General features: G+C 37.5%; 1 long non-coding RNA gene across 2 annotated transcripts; it reads left to right on the forward strand.

Annotated features, from left to right (window-relative positions):
• Window positions 1-6956: 6956 nt before the first annotated feature.
• On the forward strand, window positions 6957-10788 carry LOC105442435. 2 transcript variants are annotated; one of them, XR_004065625.1, is made up of 5 exons: window positions 6957-7271; window positions 8065-8211; window positions 8854-9161; window positions 10028-10184; window positions 10607-10788. It is a non-coding gene; the product is annotated as an uncharacterized LOC105442435 (long non-coding RNA). The 2 variants fall into 2 exon arrangements; XR_004065626.1 differs by having other exon boundaries at window positions 8070-8211.
• Window positions 10789-27003: the final 16215 nt, after the last annotated feature.

Below are 27003 nucleotides of genomic sequence, written 5' to 3' on the forward strand. Positions count from 1 at the left end.
ATTAAATGTACAGGTGTTTTTTCCTGATAAACACGTTAGACAAAAGACAGTTTTCCGGGGATCTGACATTCTCGCGGGCTGTAGGCTCCTCCTATTTTTCTTCGGTACATAGTCTAAATTTCTCTTTCTATTTTGCTTTGTGATTGGTTATATTTAATTGAAATTATAACTTCTCTCTTGATTGGTAGCTTGATCCGATCTCGAGGTTGGGTGACCTAAGGTCATTTTATATATCCTATCTTGTAATTGGTTATCTTCGTAAGGGTCCTCCTGATTGGCTAAAAAGATCATGTGACTTTGAAGCCTCGTCGGGCGCCTGAGTATTTAAAGAGAAGGTTGAGTGCTGGGAAAAGGTGAAACATAATTTGTGAGCGTTATCATTGTTATTATGCAAGTGTGGAAGAACATCAGATAAGACATGTTCCCTGAAAAGCATGGCTCTTCAAATGCCTTCATATTCTAAATATGTCATTTACCATCGTAAAACTCCAGGGTAGGATTTTTACGCCTCGTGTTCGTGTAGTCCCATATCCATCTGTCTGTGTACAGTGTTTGTAACTTTACCAAGATTTGGCCAAATTTCTTATCATTTTGATGATTCAAGAACCTTGCAATACACACAAATTCTTATAGGCTAGATGATTAACCTTTTCTGGTCGATTCCATACCGTTTCTTTCACAATGCGATCGCATGACCAGTACTCAACTTCATCTTTAAATGGCATGTGTGAGATTTTGTAGTTCAGTTTCAGTTCGTTCCGTTATTCTATTAAAGGTACTTTGTCTCATTTGCAGCCAACTTCAAATTATGTAGAACTTTGCGGGAATTATGAATATGGCACGTAATGTCCTATCTGTAAAATTGAAACGTTAGCAATGCCCTAGTATTGAAATTATGCAAGGAAACCCGACTGACTGACTGGCCTTTTTTTTTTTTTAGTAATAATGTACATAACACGAGCTGTAAAGCGTACATGAGCATTTGTCTACATCATTAACCCACTTCGTGTAATGGCCAAAATTGAATTGATTGAATCTTTGCGCAGCATAAAACGTACGACCATTCGGTACAATGGTCTGAAAATCAGACTATTACTTACTGGCTATATAGCTTTTAAGTCGATTCGACAAATAATAGTTGTTATTTTCCTACTTAAAGACATTTTCAAGCCCCTTTTTTAGGGAAGTTCTAAATTAGTATTATCTTTCAAATACCGTTGGAATTTAACCTTTTCATTTTGTTTGGCCTGCAAATGGGACATAGTACAATTAAGGATGGGCTACTAAATTCGCTTGATCTATAGGGCTGCCCAGCCTCTGAGAGAATAAGCTATTTTAAAATGTCCTTACATAAATAATCTTCGTTTGATTTACTTGAGCTTTGGCTGAGTTTATAGATAATAAAGGGTACTTCAACTGTATGTCCGAGCTTGTTTCGTTTTCATTTTGTTTCTGAACTCGCAGTCACCGACCCATTACGGGGCCATTACAATAAGGGAGTTTACAGATAGCACATGGTACAAATGACCCCAAATATCCACAGATCTTTTACACATGGAGAAGTTCCACTTTGAACATCTTAGGATAATTCTGCCAAAGTCCTAGATGTGCTTCATGAATACCTTTTGTTTGACCTCTTGAAAAGAATACTTCCACCTGCGTATCATAGAATGTACCGTTGGTGCATAAATGAATAATGTTACATAACTTTCATGAGCGCATATCCAGTATTCATCTCTGTGGGTTTTACCATTTTGGTACAAATGACGTTCATCTGCCCATGCGCAGATTATATATGTAAACTCCCTTATAAGAAAGCCCTTCAGACTCATCTCTTCTTGCAATACTTGTATATGATTCTGAATTGAGTTTATCTTATTTAAGTATTTAATTCAACATATATAGAAAATAATAGATAATAATAGATGATTTTCATTACTATGCACTGCACAAATTTAAAGTTATTATTAATTTTAATAATATTATCATCAGCCTCCGGGGTTGTCGGGTTCGCGGGTTTTCGGTTTTGATGATTGCCTGTGTTGTAATTTGTCGACCGACCACAATTAATCACTCAATAGCACCTGTAAGAGAAAAGCAAGAAGAAATAATTTATTTATAATGATGTTACCTTTGCAGCCATAAACTGAAATGATTACATTGATCAGTAGATTCACACTGGTAACATTTGATATTACCATTCCTCACTTGCCGATTAATTAATCTCTGTTTTCTGTTGTGCTTTTACAAAAATAATAAATTTATTTATTAGATAAATCTTTGATTATCATCATTTAAGGGATCCACATTTTACTAACCTTGATTCTAGGTGGATCCTTTCCTTTCCACCATTTCCGATTAAAACATGCATATTTAACTTACGGTATCTCTTTTTGTTTTGTAATTAAATTAATTAATTGTAAAATGCATCAAATCAAGGCACATTGATTTATGTGATTTTCCCCCCTGTTTGTATTAATTGTTGTTTGGGATATGAACAATAAAACGGAACTGAATCTGAAGCTAAAACCAATTTTATGACTTCTACATCATCAAGAAATCAGATAGATCAGTGAAATTTTGAGATCCCTCTAAAAAAGAACCAAAGTGCTAACGTCGAATTCACAGCTCGTCCAGGTTACTGGTTCTAAACAACTGAGCCTGCGCACGAGGTTCACCGCAGAAGCATTCAAGCAACGGGACGGAGCAGGGCAAATTCAGTGTTTGGGCGATTAACACATCCACCATTGTTTGGCACAAACTTGTTAGGAACCAGCAACATTGACTTCTTGGCCAGTATGACTGCAATATTTGGTACTCTTAAAACAAAAATGAAAATCTAGATACACAAACCAATTGACATTTGCTTGGATTTTTAAAGCGCCTTTTCGAGGGGATACTGTCCTTCGTCGAAAGAAAACTAATTATTGTAGAAGTACGTTTACAGATGCTTTCTGTAGAAGTGAAACGAAGTTAAATTCCCAGGGACGGATCCAGGGGGTGGAGGGGGGGGGGGGAGGGGGGAGGGGGGCACTGAGCGAATTTGCGGCAGGCGCGATTTTCAAATTTTCGGGAGCAAAACAAATTATTTATATGTCCTCTTACCCCTCTTACTCCTCTTACCCCTCAATGGGTCGGTACTTTATAAATGAATCATATGATAACGTGGTCGCTAGCATTGGCGAAACGAAGAGAACCGACGAAAACAAAGAACGACACCGTCTTATAACCGTTTGCAAAGGCTTACGACCGTTTTGCAAACGCCTGCAACTGTTTTGCAAACGATCACAAACTGTTTGGGGCGGAAAAATAAATATGCAAAGAACTTTTGAACATGTTCAAAATTTCTTTGCTACGAGAAAAAATGTTTACGACAATGAAAACTGTTTGTGAACTTTCTTGCAACCATTTTAGGAATCCTGACGAAACCCCAAATTCGCTTCGTTCGCACGCATTCGCCGCTCAGTGAAGCAGCTAGTTAAGGGACAATAATGCTACAGCTGACCTGAGATGGCGCTAGAGGGGATTTGGAAGTGCTTCTAGTATAATACGGATTAAAAAAATTGAAAGAAGTATGCTGTTTAGTATTCTCTCAAAAGATGAAGGCAAGTGTGGTTCGTTTTACAATATTTTACTCACTTCTTTTAGCACCATCCTGGGTGATAGATAACGCAATCTGAAAGAAAATGTAAATTAATAAATAGCAATATTATTAATAATAATAATAATAATGATAATTATAATAATAATCATAAGTACATGAATGATAATAATGATGAAAGTAATAATATTAATAACCATCGCGGTTTCTCGTATAGAATTCATATATGTCAGCTTTGACACTCGTGGCACTCCACACTGTCGATTATTATGCCGGCTTCAGCATAACTGCAAGTATGGTGCTCTAGCATTTAAACCAATAAAGACCTGTCAGGTTATCATTAAATTCATTTGGGTCGAGTGTGGCAAATGGAGAATAATATCTTTCTAAAGGAATGTTAGTATTGAAATCATTTTTCTTGAATCAAACAAATATCAGAAAATACAACTACATCGTCCTTTCACTTTCATATCAATTCGTTTGATTCCTTTAAAAAAAATATATATATGCAAGATATAGAATATTTAAATGAATTAAAAAAAAACTAAACAAATATAGTGGTGGTTATTATACGTGACAGCTAAGAAAGCAATAAATGCTTGATAGGAAGCAACCAGACGACCATCGGCTTTAGATCCTCTCCTAGGGACCTGTTAATGAGGATTAATGCCTTACCAAAGGGGAATAGCGCATCGACTTGGTTTCGAACCCGGGTCACCGGATTAAGAGACCACTGCTCAACCGACTGAGCTATCGTGCCTCCTTAATAACAAAAAATATTGTGAGAAATTCATAATAAAAGCGTCTGCCCCTTGCAAAACCGATTCTGAAGTACACGTCGAGTATGAGTAGACCCCACCCTCATTGCAATACCTGTAGCTTATTTCAGATCTCCCACACCCCTGTGTTATGTATATAGAACAACAGATTAGACATGCCAGCTGCAATGCATACCAATGTAATACACATGCCAATGTAACATACATGCCAATGTAATATACATACCAGCCAGTGCAATAGGACAATAGATGGATGCCTGAATAGCATACCATTACCATTATAGGAAGAATGTCACTGCTTTGAACTTTCAAGCCACTTCACTACCAGCAGCCAAGTAGAAAGGACACTCCCTTAACTCTCAGGTAAAGCACACATGTTATAGCGTATCAGAGATACAACAGTGGCGACGAGGATGGGATGCCAATTTCATAATGATTCCATCGTCCTACTTGTTTTTTCCTCTGTATGCACGTACCATGACACGCTGACCAGGTAAAAACTGACGAATACTGGTACGCCCTCTGTCGTGCGTTCTCTCGGCAGCAGCCTGCTTCTGTTCGACTGTTCCAGCCAAGGAAAGTTTAATGAGATCCATGCGGTACGTGGTTGTCTCTTCAACAGTAATTCCGCTGGTGTGCGTCCAGTTAGGGAATGTGGAGTGTTGCGATAAGTGAAGAGAAAGTTGGCAACCTGATGTTGAGTAGTCAAACCACTCTCCTTGTATGCCTTCAGATTCTGCTTCAAGGTTTGAACGCAACGTTCAGCAGCTCCATTAGAAGAAGGATGGTAAGGTGGAACTCGAATGTGATTCACCCCATTCTTCTTGAAGAACTCAGCGAGCTGTGCGGAAATGAATTGCGGTCCATTGTCTGATACAAAGTGCTCAGGAAGTCCATGGGTAGCAAATATGTGCCATAGTACATCCACCATAGCACGAGTTGTTGTAGTTCTCATTGGATAGACTTCCATCCATAAGAAGTAAACATCAACTAGTAAGAAGAAATGCTGGCCATCTAGCTCTGCAAAATATGCATGAACTCGCTCTCAAACTCTTGAAGGCCATTTCCATCAATGAAGCGGCGCTTCCGCGGGTTGACTCCTCATATTGAGACACGTGTGACAATTCCTTGCCAGAATTCAATGTTCTTGTCCAAATTAGGCCACCAGAAGAAACTTCTAACCAAGCTCTTCATACGACTCATACCGATGTGACCCTCATGTATTTCTGTCAGCATCTTGGTCTGCAGACAATGTGGTATGTTGACTCGAAGTCCCCCTATTAAGCCATCTTGATCCACTGAAAGCTCATGTCGGCGATGAAAATATGGTTTAAAGAGAAGGTTGAGTTCTGGTAAGAGGTGAAAAATAATTTGTGAGCGTTACTCATTCTTATTATGCAAGTGTGGAAGAACATCAGATAAGACATGTTCCCTGAAAAGCATGGCTCTTCAAATGCCTTCATATTCTAAATATGCATGTAACATCGCAAAAATCGGGGGGGGGGGGGCGGCCTATTACGCCACGTGTTCGTGTAGTCCCATATACATTTTTCCGTGTACAGTGTTTGTAACTTTACCAAGACTTGGCCAAATTTCTTATTATTTTGATGATTCCAGAACCTTGCAATACACACAAATTCTTATATGCTAGATGATCACAATGCAATCGCATGACCAGAACTCAACTTCATCTTTAAGACCACCATCATCCACTGAGCTGGGCCATCCTCTTTGTGTATACTGCAACATTTGTGATAGAACTGGGTCCTTAGCTGTAGCAGTAGCAATCTTTTGTGATGTCAGTGGCAACTCATCTAGATGAGTGTAATGAAAAGTGCTCTCTTCTTCATCCCTAGGATGATTCACCTGCATAGGAAGTCCAGACAGGCCATCTGCATTCATATGCTGTGCACCGCTCTTGTACTTGATATCACAGCTGTATGCAGACAAGATTAAGGCCCAGCGCTGCATCCTAACTGCTGCTATCGTCGGAACTCCAGACTTCGGGCCTAATATGGTAACAAGTGGCCTGTGATCCGTCATCGGTATAAACTGACGTCCATATAGATGTAAGGGTGAAACTTTTTCACTCCAAAGATGAGGGCCAAAGCTTCCTTGTCTAGCTGTGCATAATTTCTCTCACTGCTGGTTAGAGTGCGTGAAACAAACGCAACCGGTCGCTCTTCTCCATTAGACATGACGTGTGAAAAAACAGCCCCAACGCCATTTGGTGAAGCATCGCAAGCAAGGCAAGGGGAAGACTTACATCATAAGGAGCTTGTTATCGATGAGGACAGGGGCAACACCCTCCATCAACTTGTAAGTACAAGTCGTACAAATGCAATAACTGTGGAAAGGTTGGACACTTATAGCAGCTGTATGTAAGAGTTGTTTTGATTATAAGAATTTTGTGTAATAACTCTCTAAACTTAATGGCCCGAATTCACAAAGCAAGGTTTGAGCTCAGACCAAGGTTTATGTACGTCATATGACGCGTTTCAGGTTTGAGTTCAGACCTTGGTCTGAAATACATTTCACAAAGCCGGTTTGTCCTCAGACCAAGGTTTATGTACGTCATATGACGCGTTTCAGGTTTGAGTTCAGACCTTGGTCTGAAATTACATTTCACAAAGCAAGGTTTGTCCTCAGACCAGGTTTATGTACGTCATCAGACCCGAAATTTACAGACTGCTCAGATAGGAGGTTTGTAATTTCTCAAACCTGGTTTGAGAGCTCTCAACCAATCAGGATGCAGCACTGGGTGGAGATAATTTATGCTCGATTGATTTTATCCAAATAATTCACCGCCAAAACAATCTGCGATAGTATCTGGTCAGCCCGATTTTAGTGCAATCGAAATCTCTCAATCTCTCGATCCTTTCCTTAAAATCGTAAGTATAAAACCTGTACATGTAGTCGAATTCATACTCTTCACGTTACTGACATTTCACTATTTGATATGCTTTATAACTTTCTATTTTCCATGAAATGTTCGGTGTTTTCATATCCGACGGCCTCTCAATTCCAGAGTTCAGGGACTGAGTCTGGGGGAGCTCGAGTCCAACGCCCAAGGCGGCGGCGGAGCTCGCACCCTCTGACCCTGGGCTGGAGTTGGGCCTAGCCGGGCCGGGCCTACAGTAGATATCTGAGTATGACTGTCATGTTTAATTTTGTCTTGTTGTCAGCAATGCCATGACACATGCCAATTAGACTAGGCCTAGACCTACACTAGTTATTGCAAATTCATGATAATGATAATAATACCAGGCTCTAGCTTAGGCCTGGCAATGATGTCCATCACTTGACTTGGACACTGGTACCTAAATTGAAGTGGCATCAGCAATGCCAATGTTCCCCAAAATGAATCACACTGACAAGCATAGACCAAAAGATTCAGTCTCTCTATATTGCCAGTTGTTCACTGAGAATACGTCTGGCTCCATACTAGACCTCCGATTAGATCTATAGAATGTCAACAAATGTCAGTTTTATTATTTTTATTAAAGAAATGACCCATATCAGACGGTTATTTCTGTTTATGAGTCATGACAAGCAAAGCTTTTATTAAATTTAGATCTGGTTCTAATTGTCTTAATTAACTGGCTTAGTCTCCAGATCGAGCCAGGATCACCCACAAAGTAACAAGCTTGTTTAAACATTTGTTTCATTTTATCTTCACTCTAGTAAAGATGGTAGAAATGCAGCTGATTCAGCATAATGAGCTGGTGTACCTGGATGAGGAGCTGGAGCAATATATAGCAGCACAACTGGGCAGAGGCCTCTGAGATTGGGAAAACCCGCTGGATGATGAGCCTTTTGTTTTAGATTGAGGTACTTTGAATTCAAATTCTGTATTGGGAAAGTTGCCAAACTACTTGATGAATATTGTTAACATAGCTATAAAAAAGGGCTTCTGTTGTAAAATCCAACCCTAGTGTCGTTATTAAAATCCAGAAATATTTCAATTCATGTTGACCGCCTAAATTCACTGTTCGTTTGCCCCGCTCCGCTGGTCTGCCTACGACCGTGCAAGCCCCTAATGCCATGCACATGTGCGTTTACATAAATTTATTCTATTTCTAAGCATTTTCTGTCATATTCCATACATTGAAAGATTAGTTATGATATTTATTCTTTTACATGGTAGGTGATGAAAGCATTAATTTTGATAATTTGTGTGTGGGGCATTTCCCAATACTGTTATTTGGCTTTAATACATGAGGAAATTATTCAGATTATGTGTTGGAAACAAGTTTGTGATTTGTTGCTTAAATTTCACAAAAGCGCTGTGAAGGAGATTAGAAAAGGCATAGACAATTTTGTCTTTTACGTTAAATTGATTCACACCACATCTAGAAATCAGGAATTTTTTTTTTAAGTGACAGTGACGGTTGGGGATGTAAAAATATAATAGCATAAACCAGCAAAAAAATGATTTATTTGAATGCTTGTTTTTTAATTTTTTTTAAAAAGGTAATTCGATCTAAAGGATGCACCGTGAGGAGGCGGCATGCCGTGTCATATTCATCTGTTTGCCGAATGGAGAGTAGTGAGGGATGTTTCCGAAGCTGTTGTCAGAAGAAAGGGACAAGTCATGAAGTTTCCTACAAGTACAAGTTACAACAAGGCAAAAAGTGACTACTATTCAGAAGCAGTTTTTCCAGTACTGCAGATTTCCAGGAGTTGCTGTTGATGGGACACATGTTTACATCAGGAGCCCTGGTGGGGCAAGAGCCAGGTACTACTTCAATAGGAAGAACAGGTACTCCTCCGATGTTCAGGTGAGAATAAATGAATACATCATGACTGGATCCAGCACGGCTTTCCCTTTAGACCTTTTTTTTGTACCTTGCAAAATGTTCACATTAGATATATACACTCTCCAGTCTTGTGTGTTGTACGTCCATGCAAATTCATTGGTGACCAATGCAAGATTTCTAGTGGCCAAATGGATATTAAAGTAATATTCGCGTAGAGGTACTCATTTCACTGCCTTTGTACACAGTTAAGAATATCCAATGGATAGTTAAACTTAAAAATCCTAACACTAGTTAATATCTTTTTAACGAAAGGGAAATTTGAAAAATCAAAACTTGTTCCATCCTTCTATTGGCAATACGGATATGACCTCTAGATTTCTGATATTTTGTTGATGGCCATGGCAATTGGGCCACTGTTTTTGCCATTGATCAATGAAAGAAAAAACAACAAAGAGAAGCATGTAAATTGATCAATGGCAATTACCACTATATATTTTAAACTATAGAAAAACAAACAGGTTCATTTCCAATAAAAAGATGCGAGAGTGGGTATCCCCCCCCCCCCCCCCCCCCCCCACACACACAAAGCATTTGTTGTTTTAGGCTCGAAATGTTTTGTTTAAAGTGAGATTATTTTTGTTTACATTGTTACAAGATAAACAATGAAAACATGAGTTAAAAATGAAGAAATACTTCATCAGTCAATAAATATAGGGTAATTAGCATTTTCTTCCAATTTTTGTTGTATAAATAGATATTGAAAAGCAATTAGCACATATTCAACTGCATTTGCATTAATTACCATAAATAACAAGTGCCTATCTGAAGTGTGAAATGAGTGAGTTTTCATAACTAATGAATGCCAACATGTTATTTCATATTGACAGGTTGTCTGTGATTATGCTGGGAAAATAACTAGTATCGTTGCAAGGTGGCCTGGACTGGTAGCAGCCACGATGCCAGGATCTTTTCTGAGTGTGCACTGAATTGACAGCTTCGTGCTAGGGCATATGAAACAGTTGATTCTTGGAGATAGACTATAGGGTAGGTAGATTATTTCTTTATATGAAAACATTTGTTTATTCTTTTTTCTTAATCAATCTTGTTTCCTTTTTTGTATTTGGCCAACATGTGACATGTTAGGAATGTTCATTTGGTAATATAGTAACAACTCGCATTAAGTAATTGATACAAACGAGCTCATGTGCTTTTAAATTTCAGTTCACAAATCACAATTAATGTTTTTGATATCTGGATGCAACTTGATTAGTTTGTTGTCAAGTGGAACCTCATATTTTTTGTATTAGTGACACAGGATTGAATAATTCCTGATTATGTGTACAATACATTGTATCCTTTCTATAGTATTACCCCCCCCCCCACCCCCCTCCAAGAAAAAAAATGAACAAGTTGAAATTAAGAATATTGTTTATGATATTGTTTATTTTGTCCATTCAATTTTGCAGGTATCCATGCCTTCCCTGCCTCATCAGAAGCCATTTCTTCATTCAGAGGGTCGACCACAGATGTGCTTTCAAGGCCATCTGTACTAGTTCAGCAAAAGAGGATTAGACAACCCAGCGAGGTCACTGACAGGAGGCTATCTCATCAATTCAGTTCTCAATTAACATAAGAAAAAGAGGATCATGGGGGATTAACAGGCACAGATTGGGGAAGTTTTCTATATAGAGGGAGCAAGTAGCTACAAGTAGTACAGTGGGGCTTTAACACTTCACACACAAAAAAGGGAGATGTGTGAGTGAGCGCATATTTATTAAATGCAAGGATGAGGACGTTCCATGCCTCATCAATCTAAGAGAGAAGGTCGACACTTCTTAATTATTTTTATGCTTTCCTGTTGCCCATATTGGGAAAATTCACGTTGTGCAAATATAGCATTGGTTTGGCCAAGTATAGCCTAAAACAGCTAACACTGGAGCTTACTAACAAGCATTTATTGCTTTCTTAGCTGTCAAGTAAAATAACCATCACTATCTATCTATTTAGGGGAGCCTTCCAAAGTTGCGACTGTGTCGCGACGCGTCGGGGCGCAGAGCAGGATATGAGAACAAAGGAGGCGCCTTTATGCGCCCATTAGCGCCTTTTTGCGTCGGATAGGAGAGGACTTCAGTTGGTTGCCAGCTCATTAAAATCTGGCTATTGTTTGGAGTCTCATTGTTACGAAATTACCCCGCCGGGGCGCGCCCCTGTGAAGCACTTGACATTTGTGAATGGGAGCTTAAACTTTGAATAGCTTTCGCGCCCTTTCGCGCCCGGTCCGGCGCATTAGTTATTCATGTAGTGCCCGCTTGTGTGTCGCTCTCGTCTTGCGAGATTTGACTCTGAAAAGCATTACTTTGGCTACTGATTTGTTTTAATATTATTTTACGTACATGACATTGGTTACAATGTTTGTTCTGATTGTTTATTTTCCTCTCGAAATCGGAGTTCTGTAGGCGTTAACGTTGGCATGATTGTTCATTTTTTCATCTCCTCCTGTTCTGTTCATGATTGTGTTCAATATACTGTATCAATTTTAATACAAATTGATTTGTTCACGAAAAAAACAAATTTATTTTTATACTTACCCCACTCTCTCTGACATTGTTTTCCTCGTGCATGTTTTGACACTTTAATTGTAATTTTATATTTCCTTATAGCGATGTTATCGCATGTTTCGATTTTCTTGTTTTTTTTAAAACAATTTTTGTTGCATCTTGTAAACAGTTCTGTCGTATGATCATTATAAATCATATAATTATATCATCAGTTAGTTATTTCAATACATAGATCCTTTGAATCTTCTTAAAATTAGAGAACGTATTTTAAAATCCGTGATGTTGAAAATGATACTTAATCAAGAATGTCATAGTTTCTCCTTGAATTGGATTTAAAAAGCGTTTTATCTGTATTACGATTTTTTTTAATGCAAATGATATCCGTATTGTCGGGAACATCATCAATATGTTTCGTTAGAAGGAAGACGCTCATTTTCAGAATGTTCTTTCTTTGCAAAACACTAATGTTACGAAGAAAATTAAATACACTGTACCCGTATCATCGGGGATATCGCAAAACTCCCAGGGAGATTATCAATTGCAAATCAACATAGTAAATTATGCCTAAATCGTAAGAATAGAGCATGCATTAAAAAAAAAGAGAGTTACCAGGAAATGATGTTTGAAATTTCACCCCAAACATATCTCAAGAAGAAATTAGTTTATCATTCTGTGTCAAAGAATTTTATCGAATATTTCTTTGCGACGAAGCCAGTTTTAGATCTAGGTCATTGTTAAGAATAACTAAAATACGTATATATAGTGCTAAATAGGGGCCACGTGTTATCGAAAGAGCGTAGTGCGTTCTAGAACATATACAAGCCATGGCAATTCGTTGAATTGCTTCTCGTAACAGAACTGTCTCACTGTCTAAATAAGGATCCATCCGGGGGATCCATCATGCACGTGTTGGTATCAAGTAGTAAACGGAATTAATAATGATTGCGTTGTTTTGGGGGGGGGGCAGGGTCGCCCTTATTCTTCTTCTACTGGGTCATCAAGAAACACAAATAGTGTTGAAATTTTCCGCAATCCCTTTAGCGCCGAGGGTAGAAAAGCCTTTAGAAAAGTCAGCTGGACAATAGCAATTTAATGTTGGTCAAACAATCAGCGAGAAATACTGGGCAAACAGATATTAGCCTACGTCTTCAATATAACCAGGGAATCCCGATATAACTAAGCACATGCTCACAATATGAATATCAAATCTGGCTATTGTTTGTAGACTCATTGTTACTGTCTGGTAAAGGGGTACTTTTCACGCACCAAAGTCCGGCTCGTCTAGTACACACAAATCCGGCCCGTATTGACTTTACACACCGGACTTAGGGGACTGTTTTCAAAAGGAGGGAAAATGCATATGCGTACCCTACATAACACTCATTCGGGGTGGGGGGGGGGGGGGGGGGGGAGGGGTGAAGCGCTTTTTGTGAATTGTGAATTTGTGAATTTGAAAAGCTTTCGCGCCCGTTCCTACGCATTAGTTATTCATGTAATCCCCGCGTGTGTGTCCGCTCTCGTCTTGAAAGATTTGACTCTAAAATTTTCACTTTGGCTACTGATATGTTTTATTATTATTTTACGTACAAGACATTGATTTAGATTGTTGTTCTGATTGTTATTTTCCTCCCAAATATCGAAGTTGTGTAGGCGTTGACGTTGTTATGATTGTTCATTTCTGTTCATTAATGTGTTCACTACTTGTATTATATTAATTTCTTCACGAACAAAACAAAAACGATATGTATAATTGTATTCCTTCTGTATGTTTTGACACATTATTTGTTTCATATTACATTTATTTTGTTCTGTCATCCGATCAAAATAGGTCATATATCTATATCATCACTCTGTTCTTTCTCATGCAAGATCGATTTAAAGAATAGAAACGTAGGCTCTCTAAATCTTCGCAAAATCAGCTATTGTATTTAAATACCCGTGATTTAAAAATGATACTTATAATCAAAGTGATTGAAAGATTCTGCTTGAAATAAGATTATAGGGCGTTTATAAATATGTCATACAAAACAAACAAACATCTGCAAATTAAAGATATTACACAAATGATAGTCGTATTGTCGGGAGCCTGCATCATCAAAACGTTTCGGTAGATTGAACAATTCGAAATCGCCTATCTGTTCCAAACATGAAATTCGATCGAATATTTCTTCGCGAAGAAACTTTATTGGTGGTGTCATTTGTCTTAACAATTTGTTATCTTCAATGTTCGTGACGTTTTGACGTTTCATATTTGTTAGCTAGCGCTAGTAAAGTCTTTTGTTTTAACGTGCACTGTATATAGTTATAAGGCCTGAACACGTCATGTTCACATTGGGTGTTATATAGCATACGGATATTATAGTACATGTAACTTTTAAAAGCACTTTGTTTTTGCAACGCAATGACAAAAGACAGCTCTTTGAGCAGCTAATAGTTGTTGCGCCCAATGTTCCGCTCATAGGCGGCTATTCCCAATTACCGGGCATTATTTGTTATTGTATCATTAGTTAAGTTTATTAATCTATTCATGTTTTCTATTTATTTATTTAGTTTTGGGGAGGGGGGATGTCGTATTACGAATTCATGACCCTTATACATACTGACCATGTTCTCAAATTAGGAATAGCGGTCTTCATGAATAGTTGTCCAATGAATTAGCGGTCCTTATAACTAGCGAGCGGAGCCCTCCTGATTGACCTCTGCCATTTTGGTCCGGCCGTTCACTTCGCCGCCCCCCTCTCTCACACACACACACACACACATATGTGTAGCTAAACAAGAATCTATAGCAAGTCGGACAATTATAGCGATCAAACAATAGTCGCGTGAAATCCTGCCACGGCATTCTATGTTTTTACCTTTAGAGCGAACTTTTCTTTTGTATTCGCTCCATAGAACTCTACTTTATCTTACAGCGAGGTGAAATGGAAAGAGCGTCATCATGAGTAGATCTATTGTTTGATGTTATCCTTCTTCTCCCTAGTTAAGCCAAACCTTCAATTTAGGCCTATCCATAAAAGGTAGCTTCCTGTACCGTTCGCTTTTTTTTCCTGACTGCTATATGAAGCATGTGTATGCTCTGAATTAGGCAAACAGGGGACCGGCGGGTTTAAGATCCTCTCCGAACGAAATGTAATGTTGAGTTATTCCTTACAATAGCATATCGACTTGGTTTCTAACCAGGGAGCTCCCGGTTACGAGCTGCTCTGCTCTACCACTGGGCTATAGCGCCTCCCTCCTTTTAAAAAGATCGTTTAAAATTTGCCGGTTTTTTTTTTTTAGAATAAGAATCAAAACATGTTTGGTATGTTTTTTGTATCTGTGCATTAAGATTTCAAAATTTCACTTTCGCCACTTAATTATAAAAATCTACGAATAAATGATTCGAATGTTGTGTCGAATGATTAATTATCATCATGAACTGATTAATGTTTTGTATTGCATTTCCAATTGCTGCTCAACTTTATCACCATCAGGCTACACTTTTTTGTTTACATCTTCATGACACACATGTTTTATAATCTCGATATAGTTCCCGGACTCTTTTTTCTATTTATTCCACTTTTAAAAAGAGCTATGGAATTATTATGATTTAAAACGCCTTTTGGACGGGCAATTTTCGAAGGCAAATCTCGGGCGTGAAATCCTGCCACGGCATTTTATGTTTTTTTTTCCTGAGGCCACTTAACAAAATATACATGTTTAGCGTCCCCGCCTGCTTCCTTTTTGGGGGCCGTCTCCTATTTTTTTATTTTTGGGGAAATAATATGAAAAACAATACTAAAATGGATCTATTACTGATTTTTTTTAAAAAGTTAAAAGATGTCGGCGGCCATTTTGAAAAATAGCCCGACTGTCAGGGAAAATGTACCGAGCGGCCATTTTGAGCGGCCATTTTGAAAGAAAAAGAAAAGAAAAGAGAGGGCCTCCTCCTTCCTAGTTCTCGAAAAAACAGGACACTAATAAAAAAAAACTTTTATTTGGCCTTAGAGCGAACTTTTCTTTTGTATTCGTTCCGTAAAACTCTACTTTATCAAACAGCGAGGTGAAATGAAAAGAGCGTCATCTTGAGTAAATCGTTTGTTTGATGTTATCCTTCTTATCCCTAATAAGCAAACCTTCAATTTATTAGAACCAAGTCATGGGAGGAGAAAAAAAAGGATTAGACTGACAAAATATAAATTCTTCCAAGCTCAGGCTGTGGCGATGTGCAACGCGTAGCGTGAATATGAATGACGAGAGAGAAAGATAATTCCTTTGTCCATTATACGACGCTAGAATCATATCGCGATGTGGGAATTATACAAATATGTTGATAATCATTCAAATTACAAACATACACAAGCGACCCAAACAGTAATCAATTTGCCGACTATAACCGCATACATGTAGTCATTCACATCATTCGTCTTTTATTTTTTGTTGTTGGGGACAATTAAGCTCGCAATTAAACAACCATTAATCGTACATAGTCATCTTTATTTCACATTTCATAAAGTCGTCACAAAAATTAAAAGGAGGCGTATTAAACCCAACAAAAATAAATCATAATGTATTCTGATCAAGATGAACGAGTGTGTTGATTGCCCCCCCCCCAAAAAAAAGAAACAAAGACGATCCCACCAGAGAAGTTCATGCTGTGCTGTAGTAATGTACATCGCAAAGCTTCGCTACAATAATTGGAAAGGTAATACCCCGCCCGTTACGACGCAAAACGGCGCGAGAAGAATAGATCGCGACGCGAGAAGAATACATCATTTTTTTTTACAAACAATGGAAAGTTTATCAGAACGAAAACCGGAGGAGGGGAAGACAGGCTTTGGCCGACAAATACTTTCTGTATATCAAGTTTAAGCTGTACCGCGCATCACGAGCGAGAACAATGACGGGAGAGATAATCTTCCATCGCCTGGTGGGGCGCAAAAGGGCGCAAGAAGAATAGAGCGGGTTTATACTAACAATAGACGGTTTCTTTTCATATGCAAGAATCAGGTGAGGGTGACTATTGCGCCCCTTCGCGCCCCTTTGCGCCTCAATGCGTCTCTTGGGACGCCACTGTTCTATTCATCGCGCCCCGACGCGTCCGGGCACAGTCGCAACTTTGGAAGGCTCCCCTTAGTGAGCTATACATTATTTAATTAAGGATTCCACAAAAAATTTCAATGTATACGGTAATAAGTTATAAAATACAGATTTTACTCGATTGCAACTGGAATTACCTCAAAATGTATTTCAAAATACGGCCCCTCCCTGGTGTTCCCACAATACTTCGTAGTTATGCAGCATTACATCAAGAACCTGGGTGTTGAACTGTTGATTATTTATGAATATTTTTGATGTTATGTTTAGTTGATAAGTATTTGTTGTCACTCTGACGGCATTTGTAATTAAGTGTTCTCTATAGATTAAATGCACCCGATTTAACTATAATTAGCATTGTATACACTGCTGGGTTGAGGGGTGGGTCAATATAAATTATTTGGTTGTCAGCTAGGGGAGAGTATTCGAACAAATATTATTTACTGTACTAAGCGAAGTCAGAATTAAAGAACTTTTATGTGCAAATTTGAATTTTCGTCACCCATTTTGTTGTATTTCTGATTTTCTTTCTGCTAATAGCGCTACAGTGAGACTTTTAATTGGCCTTCCAGAGCATCTCTTAACCTCTAATGGGCTATATTTCATATAAGCATGCTACAAAATTTACAAATGTGAACTGCATTGTTTGAACAAACGGTAGATTACTATTGTGTTGTATGCTCAATTATTTATGTAAAACATGAAAATACAAATACAATATTATTGCTTTCATATATTTACAAAGATAACTGAAATAGATATGTGTCAGATTATCTCTCTCTCTTTCTCCCTTTTTTTGGGGGGGGGGGGGGTGCAGATGTGTGTGTTTGCAGTTTGCATGGTTTTGCATTATGTGTTTCATTGCAAAAAAGAAGAAGAAGAGAGAGAGAGAAAGTTGAATAGAGAGAGAGAGGGGACAAAGAAAAAAAATAATAGAGAGAGAAAGGGAGGGAGAGAGAGAAAGATGAATAGAGAGAGAGGGGAGAAAGAAAAAGAATTAATAGAGAGAGAAAGGGAGGGAGAGAGAACAAAAATGGGTAGAAAGAGAGAGGAGGGACGGGGACAGAGAAAGAGACAGGGAGGGAGAGAGAAAGAAAAGATGGCCATAGAGGAATTTTTAAAAAATTAATATTATATGGAAACAAATCATTTACCAGTTACAATTTTGATGTGAAAAAATAGCCAGTTGGGGAAACAAACGGGGAACTAGTTAAAATAATAATTGATTGACCATTCTAACAAAATAACTATATAGATCTATAGTAATTAACAATTGCAATCAAATGAATTAATATATTAATCACAATAAAAACTTAATTCATATTAAATCATTATTATTATTATTATTATTAGGTGATTTTATTGATAAGAATTTGTAACCCCCAAAACAATAATACTCTTACAGTTAATTTAAAAGAGACCTTGACAACCTTAGATGTATTTATCTAACGAAGGTTTTCAGGTGCCGATGTCAATTTGTTCTGGGTCAGATTAAGTGCTTCACCAGCACCACACAAATGTGAGTACGTGGGGCACTTTCTGCATCGGCGAGCCAGTTTGGTTCGATTAATTCATGAAAATGCAATTTTAAAGTTTATTTCAGAGATGTTCTAACCATCATCTTTTCAAGATTTCTCATTAAGATGTCTGGATCGTACTAAGAATGCTTAGTTTAACAGTTTTTTCAATTCTTAACATTTAAACCCTAGCCCATAAAAATTATGTTAGAAACCCTATGGCTGAGACTAGTTTTACAAACATTGGTCCGAGCTTTGGGAATTACAGACCAAGGTTTATACAAACCTTCCTTTGTGGAATGGGTTTGAGGACAAACCAGGTTTGAGGTCAGACCAAGGTTTGTACAAACCTTGGTCTGATCAAACCGGGTTTATCCTCAGACTTCCGTTGTGAATTCGGGCCAATGAGTACCGAGCCTATTTGCTGCAGCAGACCAGGCAGGCGGAAAAGTCTCTCAGTTCAGACACTATGTTAGGGCTCGTTCACATGACGTGCTAGTCCAGACTCTGTACCGTTTCCGTGTCGAGCGCCCAATCAGCTGATAAAAAACACACACTCAACGTTGAAAGTAGACGTAACCATTCCTCGTATTATGGGGCGTGTAGACGGAAATTTGGGGGATTGCGCGATCAATGGAGAGACCGCGCTGTCTGTGAGATATGCGTGTGATGGAAGAATAAAAACAGAGAACGGACGAAATCTGGACTAACGACGTGCTAAACCATCCCCCAACCAAAGAACAGCCGCGGCTTGTCAACGCCTATATACGGAAGTAGTGCGCTAGAAAGGATCTGCGCATATTCACCGAGCTTCATATGTCATAAGTTACAGCGTAGTACACTTAACGTCATAATAAAACAAAATCTAATCCGCCGCAGTATGCTGCGTAATAGCGAGTTTTCGCACGGCAACGCAAATGCTGACTACGCGATATTTAAATGAGCTCGCCACCCCGTACAAGCTTGACTCCCGACGTTAATACGGCTGAATACCGTCGGAGGTATGGGGGATACGCGGAAATTTTCGCTCTGATTGCGACCCCCCGTTAAAGATAAACTTGAGTACTAGTAATGCGATTGCATTGTGAAAGAAAAGATGTGGAATGGATCAGAAAAGTTGATAGTATAGCATGCAAGTAACGGTGTGTAATGCAAGGTTCTGGAGTCATCAAAATCATCATAAATTTGGCAGAGTTTTGGTAAAGTAACAATCACTTACACAGAAAGATGTATATGGGACAACGCACATGGTGTCGGGGCTAGTACTACCCTGATTTCCTTATCTTTCTATGCTCATTACTCCGCCAGTATACATTTTCTTCCGAAATTGTTTGGCACATGACATTTATTTGTAATCTTGAACATTCAGTGTAAATTTCGTTAGATTCTGTGAGAATTCATTTTCTTTTTTTTACCACAACTCACGTTTATCTTTAAGATTAGCATTGGAGAAGCCCAGTGGAGAAGGCCGCGTCGCCGGTTGCGAAAACTCGCTAGCATCTGAACTACACCTTACGTACTATGACTGGAACTGCTTACCATCATAACTATCAGAAGTATCAGAACTATCAGAAGTATCAGAACTATCAGAAGTATCAGAATCAGAAGTCTCCTCCACGTTCACCATATCTAGCACAGGCTCCTGGATGTAGGTTTCGCGGTCAACCGCATATTCGCCTTCAGTTTCCAGAGGAGTACTGGCTGTGATTACAACAGCGAGTAGAAGTAACATACTGATAACAGTCTTTGATGCCATAACTGCACGGGCTCGAAAACTGTGGAAGACAGATACATTAAAGGGAGAGGGCTGTCAGTTTCCATCTGTCGTGTTTGGGATCGGTGTGTTAATAGTTATTGCAATGTCGAGAGGTACATAAATAAAGAGGTGCTGAGACTTTCTTTGAGGTGTAGTATTTGAGTTTGAGTTTGAGTTTGAGTTTGAGTTTATTAACAACAAAAATAATAACAAGTAAAACACAATATATCAAGCATGATTACATAAAATATAACAATATAACACAAGATCGATAACATTACACATGAATAATATAAATATTGTTTTACAAAGTATGTCGTATACAAATGGAATAAAATATTATGTGTACATTTTTGTTGTTAAAGGGGGTACCAGAAGTTAGCACAAGTGCTAGTCGAGTCTGGTTCCCTGTCTTTGGCAAGAATTTTAAAACTTTTTTTTTTTTTTTTTTTTTTTTACTATACTACATTATATACATGTAACATAAACTATATAAGTAAACAAAGAAATAGAATAGTCCTTTAGAAATATTCCTTACTTAATATACATGGAAGTCAAATGTGTGTCGACTTCCGTATCAATACCAAACATACAGTAAATAAAAAATATATCATTATCTAGTGATCTTTTTAGAAATTCTCTAATCTGAGATTTATTTTTGCCATTTTAAGAAGTTTTAATTTTTGTTTAACTCAAAGGTAATAGTATACAGGATTATAATTTATTAACTCTAAAAACGATGAGTAAAATAGTTCAGATTCAATATACACTTTTGGTCGTAATGGTGGAATAATTATTTTTACCCGAATTTGAGAAATGATTTTGACAATAATATATTCCTAATAGATTTAGATTATAGTATACACCCTCAGATATAAAGCATGTGTGTGCTACTAAACTAATCAACTAGGGGACCTATGTCCTTAAGTCATAACTGACAGCAATGAGTATTATTGCCTCATAAAAGGGCACTAATATAGCACATCGACACGGTTCTGGATCTTGGGGGCTCAGAGTAACGAGGCCATTGCTTAGGCAATGAATCATGCCTGTACGCAGCGGGGGCTAGGGTATTTCGCTGTCCCAACAAATATATAAAAAATAAAGAAAATGCAATAATTATCAATAATTCATTGCAATTCGCCGGGACCCCCAACAAAAACAAATCCTCTATGTTGGCATGCCTTGAACCTCAATGCATGGCAATTTTTCTTGAAATTGACAAATCCCACAGTTTTGAAGATCGGATTTCTCAACTCCAAATAATTCTTTAACATCTCAGCTGAACCTGTGGAAAGCCATATATTATACGAAAAAAGCTAAAGTCTAAACTGTTGTTGCTATATAACATGTGTTACATGCAGCCAGTATAGTTTCAACTTCTGAGTGTTTATCCATAAAAACAAAGTGTTATACAAATTTGAATGGGGAGGACAAGACAGAATTAAACGTGGAGTGTTTGTGAGATTATAAAGAGGGTGGTCTAAAAATGATTTACATACATACATACATATTGGTATTTATATAGCGCCTTTACAAGAACATGCTCAAGGCGCTTTACATTTTAAAATAAAAACAGAATAGTTATAAACTCTCCAAGTGCATTACACTCTAAAAAATAACAATAACAAATGAGTTTTTAAATTTCTCTTAAATGATGCGACTGAGGTGCAGGAACGAATGCTTAAAGGGAGACTATTCCAAATAGTGGGACCAGAATTTTTGTTGTTGTTGACCCTTCTTCGAATTGATGCGGGGGATTTGCAAATGAAGGGGGTCTGACCTTGAACGTAATGAATATCTTGATTGCTGGATGGGACAAAACAGACTAGAAATATAGGATGGGATAAGGTTATACATGGATTTATAAACAAATAGTGAAACTTTATACATTATTCTCTTATGAACAGGTAACCAGTGTAGTTGTTTTAACAAGAGAGACACATGATCATATTTTCTTGCATTTGAAATAATACGGGCTGCATGATTCTGGATTCGTTGAAGTCTATCGATATCTGAAACATTTATATTAATCAAGAGGGAATTGGCATTATCAACACGGCTTAAAACAAGAGAGCAAATAGCATGATGGCATGCCTAATCAGTTAGCATCCTTCTGGCCCAAGATATGTTATATAAATGAAAATTTAAAGACTTACACAGTGAAGTAACCTGTTGAGACATAGTCAAAGCAGAGTCAAGTACAACACCTAGAGTTCTGACTGATTCAGAGGGCTCAACCAAAGCATCACCCAGTAACAAATGAACATGATCCGGTAAATAATGTCTAAGTCTAGAAGAAATAATTAAAAGAGACTCTGTTTTTTGTTCATTCATGAGTAATTTGTTCCTTATCATCCATACATTAACTTCACTAACACATTTCTCTATTAATAATATTGCATTCTGGAGACTACTTGAAGATTTGGGGTTAAATGAATAATACAACTGAACATCGTCAGCATATAAATGAAATTCAACAACGTTATTCCTCAAGATATCACCAAGTGGTCTCAAGTAAATCGTAAATAACAGAGGCCCCAATACGGAACCTTGAGGAACACCATATTTCAAACTAAGTTTATGAGACAATCGATTACAAATGGATACTGCAAATGATCAACCCTCTAAGTATGATTGAAACCAGTCAAGTACGATACCAAACAAAAAGAAATCTGAGTGCAAGCGACGCAACAACACTGAATGATCAATGGTATCGAAGGCAGACTTCAAGTCAAGCATGACCATTAGTACACCTTTCTCTTATCGATTGCTAACAGAAGATCATGCTTGACTCGGGGTAATGCCGACTCTGTACTATGATTTGCTTTATATACAGATTGTAACACTTCATGCAGATCACAACGGTCCAGATGTTTAACTAACTGTTTCAATACAGTAGTCTCGAGCACTTTAGAAAGAAATGCAAGATTAGACACAGGTCTATAGTTTGCCAACACGAGATAATCCAAAGTTGATTTCTTGAGACAGGGTGATATAATAGCTTCTTTAAACTTGTCAGGGAACACACCACTCCTCAAAGAGGAATTACTTAATACAAAAATGAGGAAACCAATACATCAATATTTTCCTTAACAAGCCACGTTGGCATTGGGTCCAGGGAACAACAAAATTATTCGCTGATTTAGCAATAATCGTTTTAATATCTGATGGAGAGACATCAACAAACATGGAGAAACCAGTCTCACACTGATGTTTCTCCATGGACTGAACGATACCAGAACTTTGAAGACCCTGCTCCTTTTCATCTAGAACAGTCCTAATCTTAGAGATTTTCTCATAAAAAAACCCTGCAAATTTGTTTGCTAGATCTTTCTGATCATCACAATAAGTTAGGATCTTTTTAGGTTTACCAAGAAGTAAATGTATAGTAGCGTACATAGTTTTACAGTTAGCTTCAAGCAGCAGATTAAGTTCATCCTTATGACAAACAAAAATGTCGCGATCAGATCTTAGATTTGTTTTTCTCCATTTCCTTTCAGATTTCCTCTTCTTTCGCTTGAGCAGGTGGATATTATCATCGATTTTGGAAGCTCAGAAAATAAAATGGAAAACAAGGCTATTTACTTCAAGCTCTACAGGTTAGAAATTAATATGTTTACAATTATTGTCATCAGTTGGTGGGATATATCTTTTCAACTATAATTTTGATGTGAAATGTTTGAATATTGTAGGATCCCAACGCTAGTGCCAACCAAAATATTTTGAATAATAAATGGATCAGATGAGACGGATTTTTTGTATATAATTAAGAAATTGAAGAAAAGGCATTTCTTATTGAAACAAAATCACCATTCTGTTTTACAGATCAAAACCAATTTCCTTCTAGTTACTCTGATTCAAACTTAAACGAAATCGTAAATATAATAACGAAGCAAGTTTACCATATTGCTGTAAGACTAAATAACCCAGAAATGTACTCGTCTTAACCAACAGTTCAATAATGTTAAAGCAACACGGCTTTGATTATTCCACTTTCCCAGGAAGAGTTACTGTCGACTCCAGACACCACATTACGCACTATATCATTTGGAAAGAATTAGTACCAACTAATGAATAGCTAGTACGTATAAGGGAGACAACAAAATCCTTTTTTTAAAATTACTGAACATAAAAATTTACTTTTCATGTTCTGTCTTGTGTTGTCTTATGTTCTGTTAATAAATGATTAAAGTAAGATTATATATCGAGTTAAAATGAATTAAACCGTCTCTGTTAAGATTAAGTTCATAAATGTGTACATGCGCATCACTGTTCATTTTGAACAAAACAAATGTGACACATATACGTTGTACTTTTTTGTGTTGATATTCTGACAAATAAAAAATTTCAATGGAAATAAATAATGTGTATAAACAAAAACTAAAGGTATAATTTTTTCATGTTAACACATACAATCGTATTTCATTAAACTGAATATAAATAAGTAACGAAAAAGTTTAAGTAACTAAAAACAGAAGAAATAATATTACCTGAAAATTTTCCTTGGGTAAAGAGAGGATTGTTGTAGAACGTCCGATCTTCACTTGCTTCAGAATCGGTATGCAGCAGTTATCAGCTTGTATTACGTGATTTTTGTTGAGTTTTAAAACTAGTCACACCGACAAGAACGCCAAGAGATCGATAACAACCAGGAAATTAATTGCATTACCTCGATTGGATATGAATCGGTCGGTTCGGAGTCGATGTGCATGGAGCTAGTCAGGCGATGTGAATGGCTGAGATACAATAGATATCACACTATATGGTTTTCACTTCAATCAATAGGTAGGTACACGAGGTTATTATTTGGATACACGTTTATTTCGTAAAACCATCAACATTGCGAAAACCAATTTACCTCTGTCAACCATCTTCGAAACGTTTTATTTGATTATCAAAATACCACATATCTGTGGACTGTGGCCTTGGAGTGATAGACGTTATGAAATTATAATAAAATCTAAGAGAATGACTTTCATCGAATATTTCTGGTCTGCTTTGACTGGAACCTGATGGTAAAGATATCCCCCAAAACAGTACTTTATGGTGCTTCCTTGGGAATCTTTCTTTCGGATAACGTAATATATCATTGTCATGTTCATCTCTTCCTCTCTCCCGCTCTTCCTTCGCTACTGGTTTCATGTCCAGGATTGGAGTTAGGATTTCGAATTATGTAGGATACTAAGCGCCTTTAGAAGCCAAGTTTAGAAACTTCAAAAGATTAAACTCTCCCAAATATGAAAGTAATGGATGATTTTTTTAATGAAAAAGCAAACGTAACAAAGAAACAACAACAACAAGTAGAGACCATCAGCTCCTAACATAGTTGCATTTAACTGACGCGTGCATATTAAAATTTAGAAAATACAAATAATAGTGAAAATGGTAGTTAGAATATGATCCTTTTTTCTGAATAATGCCAGTTGAATACGACAAGTACGTGGAATAAATCTACGACGAGTGGATCTGCGATTAACAGCATATAATCTCACTTTCATGGGTCAATAATAATTTTGAAACTTCAGGTTTCTCTAACAAGCACGGCCGGATTGAATGGCCTATTCAGACTACAGGAAAGTCTTTTTAAAGAAACGTCGTATAGCGCAAGGGGCTTATACACGTAAAATCATAACACAAAGAAACATCGGGAAGAGTAATTGGTTTTGAAAAGGCCAATTGACATGCCAGTGCACGCTCACGATAAAGCTTTCACAATGGGTCTTTATCGTAATGTAATCAAATATAATGCACAAATCGTTGTAAAGTGCCTCGTTACACATTATTTCATTCACCTGTTAAGAATAATTGTATTTAAATAGTCAGAATACGAAGTGCACACATTCCCTGTTGTTCGGTAGGACAATCCATGATGTTTGTCCTACCTAGCAACAATTAATGTGTACAATATAATGCAGTTATCTGCTTTTGAAACATGATTATCGATGAGTGTTGAAACTAGTCACACCGACAAGAACGCCAAAAGATCGATAACACACAGGGCATGAATTACATTCCCACGAATGGATATGAATCGGTCGGTTCGGAGTCGATGTGCTTGGAGCTAGTCAGGCGATGTGAATGGCTGTGATACAATAGATATCACACTATATGGTTTTCACTTTAATCAATAGGTAGGTACACGAGGTTATTATTTGGAAACACGTTTATTTCGTAAAACCATCAACATTGCGAAAACCAATTTATCTCTGTCAACCATCTTCGAAACATATTATTTGATTATCAAAATACCACACATGTTGCCTTGGCGTGAGAAACGTAATGGAAAGGAAATCGATTTTTTTTTCTGGTCTGCCTTGACTGGAACCTGATGGTAAAGATTTTCCCAAAAATAGTACTTTATGGTGCTTCCTCGTGAATCGTTCTTTCGGATTATGTAATATATCATTGTCATGATCATCCCTTGCTCTCCCCTGCTCTTCCTTTTGCTGCTGGTTTCGTGTCTAGGATTGGAATTAGGATTTCGAATTATGTAGGATACTAAGCGCCTTTAGAAGCCAAGTTTAGAAAATTTAAAAGATTAAATTCTCCCAAATATAAAGGTAATGTAAATTTGATTTTAGTGCTAATACAAAAGCAAAGGTAACAAAGAAATATTAACAACAAGTAGGGGACCATCAGTTCCTTACGTAGCCTGGATCGCCTGTTAGTGTTGCATTTAACTGACGTGTGCAAAATACACTTAAAGGCACACTGCCATACTTGTAGCTACTTGCTCCCTCTATATAGAAAACTTCCCCAATCGGTGCATGTTGGTCCCCCATGATCCTCTTTTTCTTATGTTAAATGAGAGCTGAGTTAATGAGATAGCCACCTGTCACAGTGACCTCGATGGCTCTCTGTGTGGTCTAATCCCTTCTGGCCCAGTAGTGGTGACGGTCTTTAAGAAATATACATGATATTGAAAATAGTCGGTTAAATATGATCATTTT

Source organism: Strongylocentrotus purpuratus, unplaced genomic scaffold (genome assembly GCF_000002235.5).
Source record: "Strongylocentrotus purpuratus isolate Spur 01 unplaced genomic scaffold, Spur_5.0 spur5_scaffold_20, whole genome shotgun sequence".
NCBI classification, from domain to species: Eukaryota; Metazoa; Echinodermata; class Echinoidea; order Camarodonta; family Strongylocentrotidae; genus Strongylocentrotus; species Strongylocentrotus purpuratus.